The sequence below is a fragment of the Dasypus novemcinctus genome, chromosome 6 (genome assembly GCF_030445035.2).
Source record: "Dasypus novemcinctus isolate mDasNov1 chromosome 6, mDasNov1.1.hap2, whole genome shotgun sequence".
Taxonomy (NCBI): Eukaryota; Metazoa; Chordata; class Mammalia; order Cingulata; family Dasypodidae; genus Dasypus; species Dasypus novemcinctus.
The window spans coordinates 128,354,516-128,364,602 of record NC_080678.1 but is presented as its reverse complement, the minus strand read 5'-3'; positions in this window follow the sequence as shown (position 1 = coordinate 128,364,602).

Here is a 10,087-nt window from a genome sequence, read left to right as displayed (position 1 = left end):
TGCTTGCAGGCCAGATGGCACCCCGTGACACTTGTGGGCCATGTGGCATTCCATGGTGCTTGCAGGCCGGTGGCTCTCTGCAGCATGCGGACAAGTCTGCCTTCACTGGGAGGCCCTAGGATGCAAACCCAGGGCCTCCCATATGGTAGATGGGAGCCCAACTGATTGAGTCACAGCCGCTTCCCCCTCCAGTGTATTTTTAATTTCAGTCCCATAAGGTCTGCTATTTTTTTAATGCATGCTTTCAAATTCTTCTTTGTGCAATCCCAGTGTCTTCTTAATATCCATAATCTCTTTAGCCATCTCATTGACTTTATTAAGGAGATTGTTTGAACCTCTATGATTAGTTGTCTCAACTTTCTTATGTCATCTGGAGACTTATCTTGTTCCTTTAACTGGGTGATATCTTCCTGTTTCTTGATGTGGCTTGTACTTTTTGGTGGTGTTTTAGCATCTGGTTTACTACATGTATTTATTCTGGGTGCAGTTTCTCCCTTTGGTTTAGGGTTTCTTGTCTTTTCTCCCTTGCTGGTTGTGTAGAGCAGCTGATAGTTGGTGCCGTAAGCTGTGGAGGCTGAAGCTGCCGCATTGCCCCAGCAGTTGATGACACTTCTCCCACCTTTCCCTTCTGCCATCAATAGGAACAGAGCTGCAGCCATGTGTAATAATCAAAGCTGCACAGCATAAGACTGTCTGTAGTTGCCCGGAGGGATTGATTAAGCTTCACATCCCTTCCTCCCCTGCCTTGGGCGGGGATGGAGCTATAGTTGTGGGCAGCAACCTATGCCCATGTGGGTCCAAAATGACCACAGTTGTCCAGGTAAACTGAAGTCGTACCAGACCACCTCCCTGCTGGAGATGGGGGTGGAACTTCTGGGATGTCGAACAATCTAATCCGTGTGGATTGAATTCACCTGCAGTTGCCCTGAGAGGCTGAGGGATACTCTCCCTTCTGCCCTTTAGGGGTGGGAATGGAACCACCAGCGCCCCACAGTTCAGTGCCTGTAGGCCGAAAATACCTGTCATTGTCCAGAGGGGGTAAGGAAACACTTGCCCCCTCCTTTCCTGTTAGGCGGTGAGGGTGGATCCACGGGCACCAAACAGTTCAGTCTCTTTAGGCCGAGAGTGCCTGCCTTTGCCTGGGTCTAGAAAACACCAGTCCCCTCCTTTCTTATTGAGGGGTGAGGGTGGATCTACAAGTACCCACCAGTCCAGGCTGTGTAGGCCAAAACTGCCTGCCATTACCTGGAAAGGCTGAGGAAACAGCTCCCCTCCTATCCTACCTAGGGGTGGGGACGAGCTACAGGTATCTGCCTATTTAGTCTGTGTGGGCCAAAAGCATCTGCAGTCACCCAGAGAGGCTGGGGAAACAGCCCCTCCCTTGTCCTATTGGGGGTGTGGGTGGAGCCACAGGTGCCCAGCAGTTGAGTTTGTGTAGGCTAAAAGCACATGCAGTTGTCTGGAGAGGCTGAGGAAACACCAGCCCCCTCCTATCCCATGGTGGGTGACAGAGGCGGAGATGGAATCCAAGGCTCCCAACAAACCAGTTCATGTGGGCTGAAAGCACCTACAGTTACCCAAAGAGGCCAAGGAAACACAGCTCCTCTCCTATCCTATTGGGGTGTGGGGACGCAGCCCTAGGTGTCTGACCATTCAGTCCATGTGGACCGAAAGCGCCTGCAGTCACATGGAGCACCTGGTGCAGGTCATATCAGCTTCCTCCCTGCCAGAGGAGGGGCTGGAGCCTAGGCTAGGGCTGCAACCCAATCTTGGTGGAAAGAAGCCAGTCCCTACCAGCACTGTGATTTTCAGTCAGCCTCACTTCCCCTTATGCCCGGGGTGGAGTTAAAATGCAGTGACTGGCCTCTTTCTCACTTGGACAGGTTTAACTTTTAGCTGTTCTTAGGATTATAATTTAGCCAGCCGAATTTACTAGTTACTAACTGAAGTCAGTGCCACATCGTGTCTTCTTCCCCCATTGTTGGGAAATGGAGTTTCCAACTCCAGCGTGGAAGAGCTCCTGAGGTGGCTTGCACCACAGGCGCTGGCCTCCAGTGTGTGGAGGGTTCTACTCATGAGTCTTCTCAGTTGAGCAGTCTCCCTCTCTCATACTTTAAAGGATAGTGAAGGATGCTCTTCTGGTCTTCTGGGGCCCCCAAACAGGTGCTTTAGATAAATCTGGGTGATAATTAGCTGCCCTGTAGCAGGGGCTGACTCTAGGAGCTCCTTACTCTGCCACCATCTTGCCCTACCCCTCAAAGAATTAATTTTTTATTTTATTTTTCTCTGTTGTTTTCCTATTCTATATTCCCTTTAATCTTTATTATTTCTTTCCTCTTTCCTACTGTTTGATGTGGGTTTAATTTGTTCTTCTTGTCTAGTTTCTTAATATGGAAGATTAGGTTATATTTGAGAACTTCTTTTTTAATGTGTTTATAGCTATATGTTCTCTCTGAGCACTGCTTTCACTGTATCCAATAAACTTGCATATATGTTGTTTTCAAATTTACTCATCTCAATATTTCCTAATTTTGCATTGTGATTTCTCCTTTGACATATTGGTTATTTAAGAGTATATTGTTTAATTTCCACATATTTGTGAACTTCCCAAATTTCCTTCTGTTATTGATTTCTGATTTCATTCCACTGTGGTTGGAGAACGTATTTTGTATGATTCAATCCTGTTAAAATCCTTGTTTCTGGGCCTAACATAAGGTCTATTCTAGAGAATGTCCCATTTGCACCAGAGAAGAATGTGTATTCTTCTATTGTTATGTGGAGCAGCCAATGGATATGTTAGTTCTGGTTAGTTTATAGCATTTTTCAGTTTTTCTATTTCTTTGTTGATCTTCCCTCTAGTTATTCTTTCCATTAGTGAGAGGGGGTATTGAAGTCTCCAATCATTATTTTTGAATTGTCTGTTTCTCTCTTCAATTCTGTCAGCTTTTGTTTCATATACTTTGAGGGTCTGTTATTAGGTTTATAATTGTTGTATCTTCCTTTACCATTATAAAATGTTTTGTGTCTAGTAACAATTTTGGTTCTAATGTCTGTTTCATATGATATTAGTAGACCCACTCCAGTTCTCTTCTGCTTACTGTTTGCATGGCATAAGTTTCCCCATTATTTTACCTTCAACTTATTTGTGTCTTTCAATCTAAAATGTCTCTTGTAGAGAGTGTATAGTTGAATCATATTTTAAAATCCATTCTGCCACTTTCTGCCTTTTGATTGAAATGTTTAATCTATTTACTTTTAATGTAATTACTGATAATACAGAATTTGCAAGTGCCATTTTGCTACTTGCTTTCTATATGTCTTAAAACATTTTTTGTACTGCTCTTCCTCTATTTCTGTCTTCTTTTGTGTTAAATTGATATTTTCTAGTGTTTCATGTAAATTCCACTGTCATTTCTTTACCATATTTTAAAAGTTATTTTCTTAGTGGTTGCCCTGAGAATTACAATTAACATCATATGAATAACTATTCAATTTTAGTACCTTACAAAATCTTTGCCTCTATATAGCTCCAGTTCCTTCCCACACCTTTGGGCTATTATTGGCATCAAATTGTATCTTTTTTTTCCCTATCTGGTTGTGTCGTTGTCGCTGTGGTGCATTGCTTCGCTGCCTGGGGCCTGCACTGCACCTTGCAGGTCTGGGACACCTTTTTCCTTTTTTTTTTTTTTAATCAGGAGGTCCTGGAATCGAACCTGGGTCCTTCGTATGGTAAACAGGAGCTCAATTGCTTGAGCCACAGCTGCTTCCCCAATCTTCATCTTTATACATTAGATACCCAACAACATAGATTTATGGTTATTGCTTTACACAGTTGTCTTTTAAATCAGATAGAAGAGTAAAAATAAAAAATTAATTCACAATCTCTTTTATTTTTTATTTTTATTTTTTTTAAAGATTTATTTATTTTATTTAATTCCCCCCCTCCCCTGGTTGTCTGTTCTTGGTGTCTATTTGCTGCGTCTTGTTTCTTTGTCCGCTTCTGTTGTCGTCAGCGGCTCGGGAAGTGTGGGCGGCGCCATTCCTGGGCAGGCTGCACTTTCTTTCACGCTGGGCGGCTCTCTTTATGGGGTGCACTCCTTGCGCGTGGGGCTCCCCCACGCGGGGGACACCCTTGCGTGGCACGGCACTCCTTGCGCGCATCAGCACTGCGCATGGCCAGCTCCACACGGGTCAAGGAGGCCCGGGGTTTGAACCGCGGACCTCCCATGTGGTAGACGGACGCCCTAACCACTGGGCCAAATCCGTTTCCCCACAATCTCTTTTATATGTATCATTTTTAGATACATTATTTACCAGTGCTCTTTATTTGTTCATGTGGCTTCCACTTACTGTCTACTATCCTTTCATTTTAGCCTGAGGGACTCCCTTTAGTAATTCTTATAGGGCAGGCTTGTTAATACTGAATTTTCCCAGTCTTTTATTATCTGGGAATATATTCATTTTGCCTTGCTTTTTTTGCTGGATACAGAGTTTTTCATTCTAAATCTTTTTTTTTCCTTTCACTTTGAATATGTCAGCCCGCTGTCTTCTGGCCTCCCAGGTTTCTGCCAAGAAATAAGCTATTAATCTAAGAGGACACCTTTATTGTTGCTTTCAAGATTCTTTGACTTTTGATAGTTTTATCACGGTATGTCTAATTGTGTATCTCTTTCAGTTTATCGTACTTAGAGATGACTGAGTTTCTTAGATGTGTAGGCTAATGCTTTTCACTAAAGTTGGGAAGTATTTGGCCATTAGTGCTTCAGATATTATTTATACTCTTTTCTATCTTTCTGGTACTCCCGTTACGTGGATGTTGCTTTGTTTAACGGTGTCCCTCTCTAAGGTTCTGCTCACTTTTCATTCTTTTGTCCATTCTGTTCCTCACCCTGGAAAAATCTCCAGTGAACTATCTTTAATGACCTAGTTTTTTTTTTTTTTTGGACTAATCAAATTTGTTCTGGGCTCTCTAGTGCAATTCTCATTTCAATTTACTGCACTTCTCAACTCCAGAGTTACTCTTCTGTTCTTTCTATAATTCCTATCTCTATTTGGTGAGACATTAGTCTCATACTTTCCTTTAGTTCTTTAGATGTTTGCTTTTAGTTCTTTAAACATAAAGTACCTGATTTAACATCTTTGTCTATTAAGTCCAAAATCTGGGCTTACTCTGGAACAGGTTATATTGACTGCTTTTTTCCCTGGGTATGGGACATACTTTCTTAACTCTTTATATGTCTTATAATTTTTTGTTGAAAATGAGATTCAGCCCTTTTTCTTGAATAAACATTTTCCAGATTTGTTGAAAGCCTTTGGTTAATTTCCAGGGTTATGAAAACATTGATTTTGACATTTTTTTTTTCAAAGTTCTCAATGCTTTTATCTAGGAGAGGATTTTCAAAGGTCCTTACGGTGTCATTTCTGCTGACACCCTGTAGCACTTTGAATTAACCTCTATGATAGCACTTGTAACACATGGCAAGACATGACCTGCCTTATTACCCTGTTATACTGTGAGCCCCTAGAGGGAAGGGACTGCATCGTATTCAGCTCCTTGTCCTGCCCGTCTAGAACAAAGCCAGGCAGCAGGTGTCACAGGCTCTTGTCGAAGGAAGGAGTGACTGTACCACAAAGAAGATAACCACTAGAAAATTTGTTTGTTGTCCTGGGATGCAGCAGCTTTTCCTCTCAATCCTGGAGACTCCGTGGAAAACTGTGTTTGCATTTGTATGTATATCGATCTATCCCAACTGTGTCACTCACTGATAGATTGCTCTTAGGTAGGTTACATAATCGTCCAGAACCTCAGTTTTCCCATATACGAAATGCAGAAATTAATGTTTATTGTGATCGTGATGTTTTTCAGAGGATTAGATTAAATAACACAAGCAAAGCCCAGAGCACAGTATCAGGCACTGCTGCTTCGTAAAAAGGGGCGCTTTTCTCCTTGTGTTCCCTGACTCCAGGGAGTCCTTGAAGTACTTCCAGTTTCAACTGAGCCAGGGTTTGGCAAACACACCTGCCAAGAGCAACAGATGAACAATGGTGTCTGTAACTCTCTGATGTCGAAGCATCACAAAGACCTTCTTTGACAACCAGGCAGCAGAACAATCAGGGTGGGGAGGCCTCCATCCGCGGGGCCGTGCCCAGCCAGGGCTCTGAGCGGAGAGCAGCTGCGGCTGTGTGGCTCTCACCCAGGGCGGAACAACGCTGCCCGACAGGCGTGGATAGAGGTACCTGCGCCTGGGCTTCCCAGGGCAGGTGGAGCTGAAAGGTGAGGGCGGTAGGCAATGCCAGCACCTACCTGGAAAGGAAAACTACTCCCAGTTGTCCCGTGAGCAGGTCCTCAGTCCTCCCAGGTGGGTGGTCTGACTTCGCTTCCTGGAGCTTCCCTGTGGGAAGATGGGACCTCCCCTCACCCCCACAGACGATGGAAGAATTTATGCTGGGAACATTCCAATTTATTTAAATTTCCTGATGTGGTTTGGCTCAAAGAAAATGCTCCAGTTTGTTTTGTTTTAAGGTTTGAAACTACTGATCTAATCCAAATCCCTCATTAGATAGGTGAAGGAACCTGTGGCTCAGAAAAATTTGGTCACACAGCACTGAGCTGGGGCGCCAAGACTGGTTTCCCATCCTGACCAGAGCCCGGGCTGGTTCCACCTCTCCTGCTGCCTCCCGTTTAGGTTGCCTCCCACAGCGCCAGGAAAAACACCTTAGCACTAGCTGTCTTGAGTCATCAGATATCTTTGCCTGCAGGTATCTTGTCTCCAAAGGTAGATTTATCTCACCATAGATATTTGGATCGGCCAGGGTTTGGGACTAGATTTGGAATCCAGAGGGCTAGGTTTACACTCAGGCTCTGACACTCTTGGTAAAAGCTGGGTGTCAGTTAAGGTAATCCTTTGCCCCAGACAGTTGTGACTTAATTGTTTTGGTTTTTCTTTTCCTTTATTTTTTTCTTATACTGCTTTAGCTGTCCACAAACTGCAAGTTGTGAAGGGCAAGCCAGAGACCAGTACACTGGCTCAGTACTCCAGGCTGCCATCCGATAGAACGGCACTGGCTTTCAGGCACCCCACATGTGCCTCCGGGTTACTCTTCTCCCTCTGGAACAGGGCCAGGGGCCCACAGCGGGAGCTTAGGCTGGCTCCACAACTTGCCGGGACGGGATGAGGGAAGGGCCAAGAAGTGCGTCACACACTTCTACCATTTTTAGAGCTGTGTTTTCTTGATTCAGTGTTCACCCAATTGCTGCAACCCTTTAATGGTTTCTTGGCATTTTGAGGAAGATGGCTCTGCCAGTTTTTACTAGTTGTTGAAAGATTCTGCGGAGGAATGGTACCCTGGAGCGTTGTAGGCCTCCATCTTGATCAGATCATATATATTTTTGTCCTTTTTTTTTTTTTTTTTGAGGTAGTTAATGTTGGGTTTTCTGACACCTGAAAACAGAAGCATCCAAACTGATCAACTTTTTCAAACCATGGGCAAGTCCTACTGTCTCTAAAACCGTATCTCTAATCTGCTCGCTTCTCACCACTATCACTACTACCACCCTAGCTGGAGGCGCCTGCAGCCCGGGTTTTTGTGACAGCTCCGCTGGTGCCCCTCCAGTCCAGCCTGCACACGGCAGCCAGAGCGGGGCATTAGCAATGGGAATCTAATGTGGTCACTGTCCTGGTTAAAGGCTGTCACACCTTTCCTTTGCTCAGCCCCCTTCCCTATTGGACCCTTCCCCGTGGGTCGTGGCCCCTGCCATCCCAGAGCTTCTCTTTGGCTCCTCTGCCCCAGACTGCCACCTCTTTATGCTCCTGGAGCAGCCAGGACCTCCACTTGCTGGTCCCTCAGCCAGGCACACTTCTTCTACGGTCTTACTCTTTTTTTTTTAAATTAATTAATTTTTAATGTTACATTAAAAAAATATGAAGACCCCATATGCCCCCCACCCCCCTCACCCCACTCATCCCATAACCACAACCTCCTCCATCATCATGGGACATTCATTGCACTTGGTGAATACATCTCTGAGCACCGCTGCACCTCATGGCCAATGGTCCACATTACAGTTAGCACTCTCCCCCAGTCCACCCAGTGGGCCATGGGAGGACATACAGTGTCCAATAACTGTCCCTGCAGTGCTACCCAGGATACCTCCAAGTCCTGAAAATGCCCCCACATCACATTTCTTCTTCCCATTCCCACCCTCAGCAGCTACCATGTCCACTTTCTCCATCTCAGTGTTACATTTACTTTCACTACTAATCACATTAGTTCCAGAATAGAGTATCAGTAAGTCCACTCTAATCCATACTCTATTCCTCCATTCTGTGGACCTTTGGATGGCTATGTCCACTCCATCCCTCTATCAAGAGGGTGCCTCAACTCCACTTGGACAATGGATGCAATTCTCCTGTTTGCAGCTGTAGGCACTCTTGGCTCCCTGGTGTGGTGTTTGACCTTCTTCACCTCCTGTTAGCTTGCTGAGATAAGTCCCATAAACCAGTGGATAGGAGTTGCAAGTCTGTTGAGGCTCAGGGCCTGCTATCACATGGACAGTCCAGAGATTCAGGTCCCCTGAGTATACACTAAACCCCAGCACCAACCACAGGTCCAGTAAAAGTGACAGGAGAGGCTTGTGAACAAAGATCACACCTGAGTCCAACTCCATCACACTCAGGACCACAAACTCCAAAGTAGGGCCAACTGACATGGCACTGAAGTCCATCTGCCATGACCAGTACCTGGGTTGTATCTACTTTAGCTGTCTCTGGGACTCTGCTGAGGTGTGCATAAGGGCGACCCCTCTGATGACCTCCCGGCTCTTTTTTGAAGACTCATAGCCGTATGAACTCATTTGTCCTTTCCATTTCCCCTTTTTATTCAGGGTCAAAAAGCATTTTTAACTCCTGATATTACATGTAGGCTGAGATATTCTGCTGGTCTGAGTTGACCCTTTTATTCAAGGTCGTTCTCCAGCCACATAATCAGCTGATACTTGGTAGTAATCCCTTGGTGCCAGGGAGGCTCATCCCTCTGAGTCATGTCCCATGCTGGGGGGAATTTACATGCTGAGTTTGGCTTAGAGAGTGGCCACACTTGAGCAACATGGAGCCTCTCAGGAGGTAACTCTTAGGCACCCTGCAGCTCTAGGCCTAGTTCTTATTTCAGGCACACAGGCTCACAAGCATAGTCATTAGCATCAAGGGCTTTGTTGGACCATCCTTCCTTATTGGTCTTAGCCATTGCACTCAGAGGATTGTTGCTGTTCCATTGGGAAATACAACAAAGCTCCCCTGGCCAGGAACTCAGCACTCCCCCAGCCATCGTTCCCAACTGTAACCATTATGAAAATATCCATTTTTGTGCACCCTCCACATATGCCCTGGAGAACTCCCTCCCAACCATGCACCCCCCCCCACCAATAACCCCCCACACCAGTGTTCCTCCCCCACCACCATCAATCCCCTCTGTGGTCCAAAACCTCCCTGAAAAGGAAGCCCAATACAGTGCCAGGTTCCTTTAATTCTACTGCCTTGTTCTCACCCTTTAAGTCTTCGCAAGTGTCATCTCCTCCAAGAGGCCTTTCCTGATCCTAGACTCAGTCACTTCCGGATCTTGATGTGCAATTATCCTTTTGACTCATTTACTAGCTAATCATCCCAGGAACGCCAGCCCTCGCCAGCACCTCGTTTGTCCTGTTTAGAGTGTGTCCCTGACTTCCATTAGGTTCAGTAAAGGTTTTTTAAGTTTTATTTTTAAAGAAGCTTTAGATTACATAAATGATTCAGTGAAAATGTGGGGGATTTCCATATGCCCCCTCCCCCTCCCACACTGTACCTCATTAACATCCTCATTAGTGTGGGACATTTGTTACAGTCGATGGACACATATTGAAGCACTGTACTAACCATGGACTATAGTTTACATTACAGCTTACACTTTGCACAGTGTTACAGTTCACACTGTATCATAGTTTACACTCTGCACAGTGTTACAGTTCACACTGTATCATAGTTTACACTCTGCACAGTGTTACAGTTCACACTGTATTACAGCTTACACTCTGCACAGTGTTACAGTTCACACT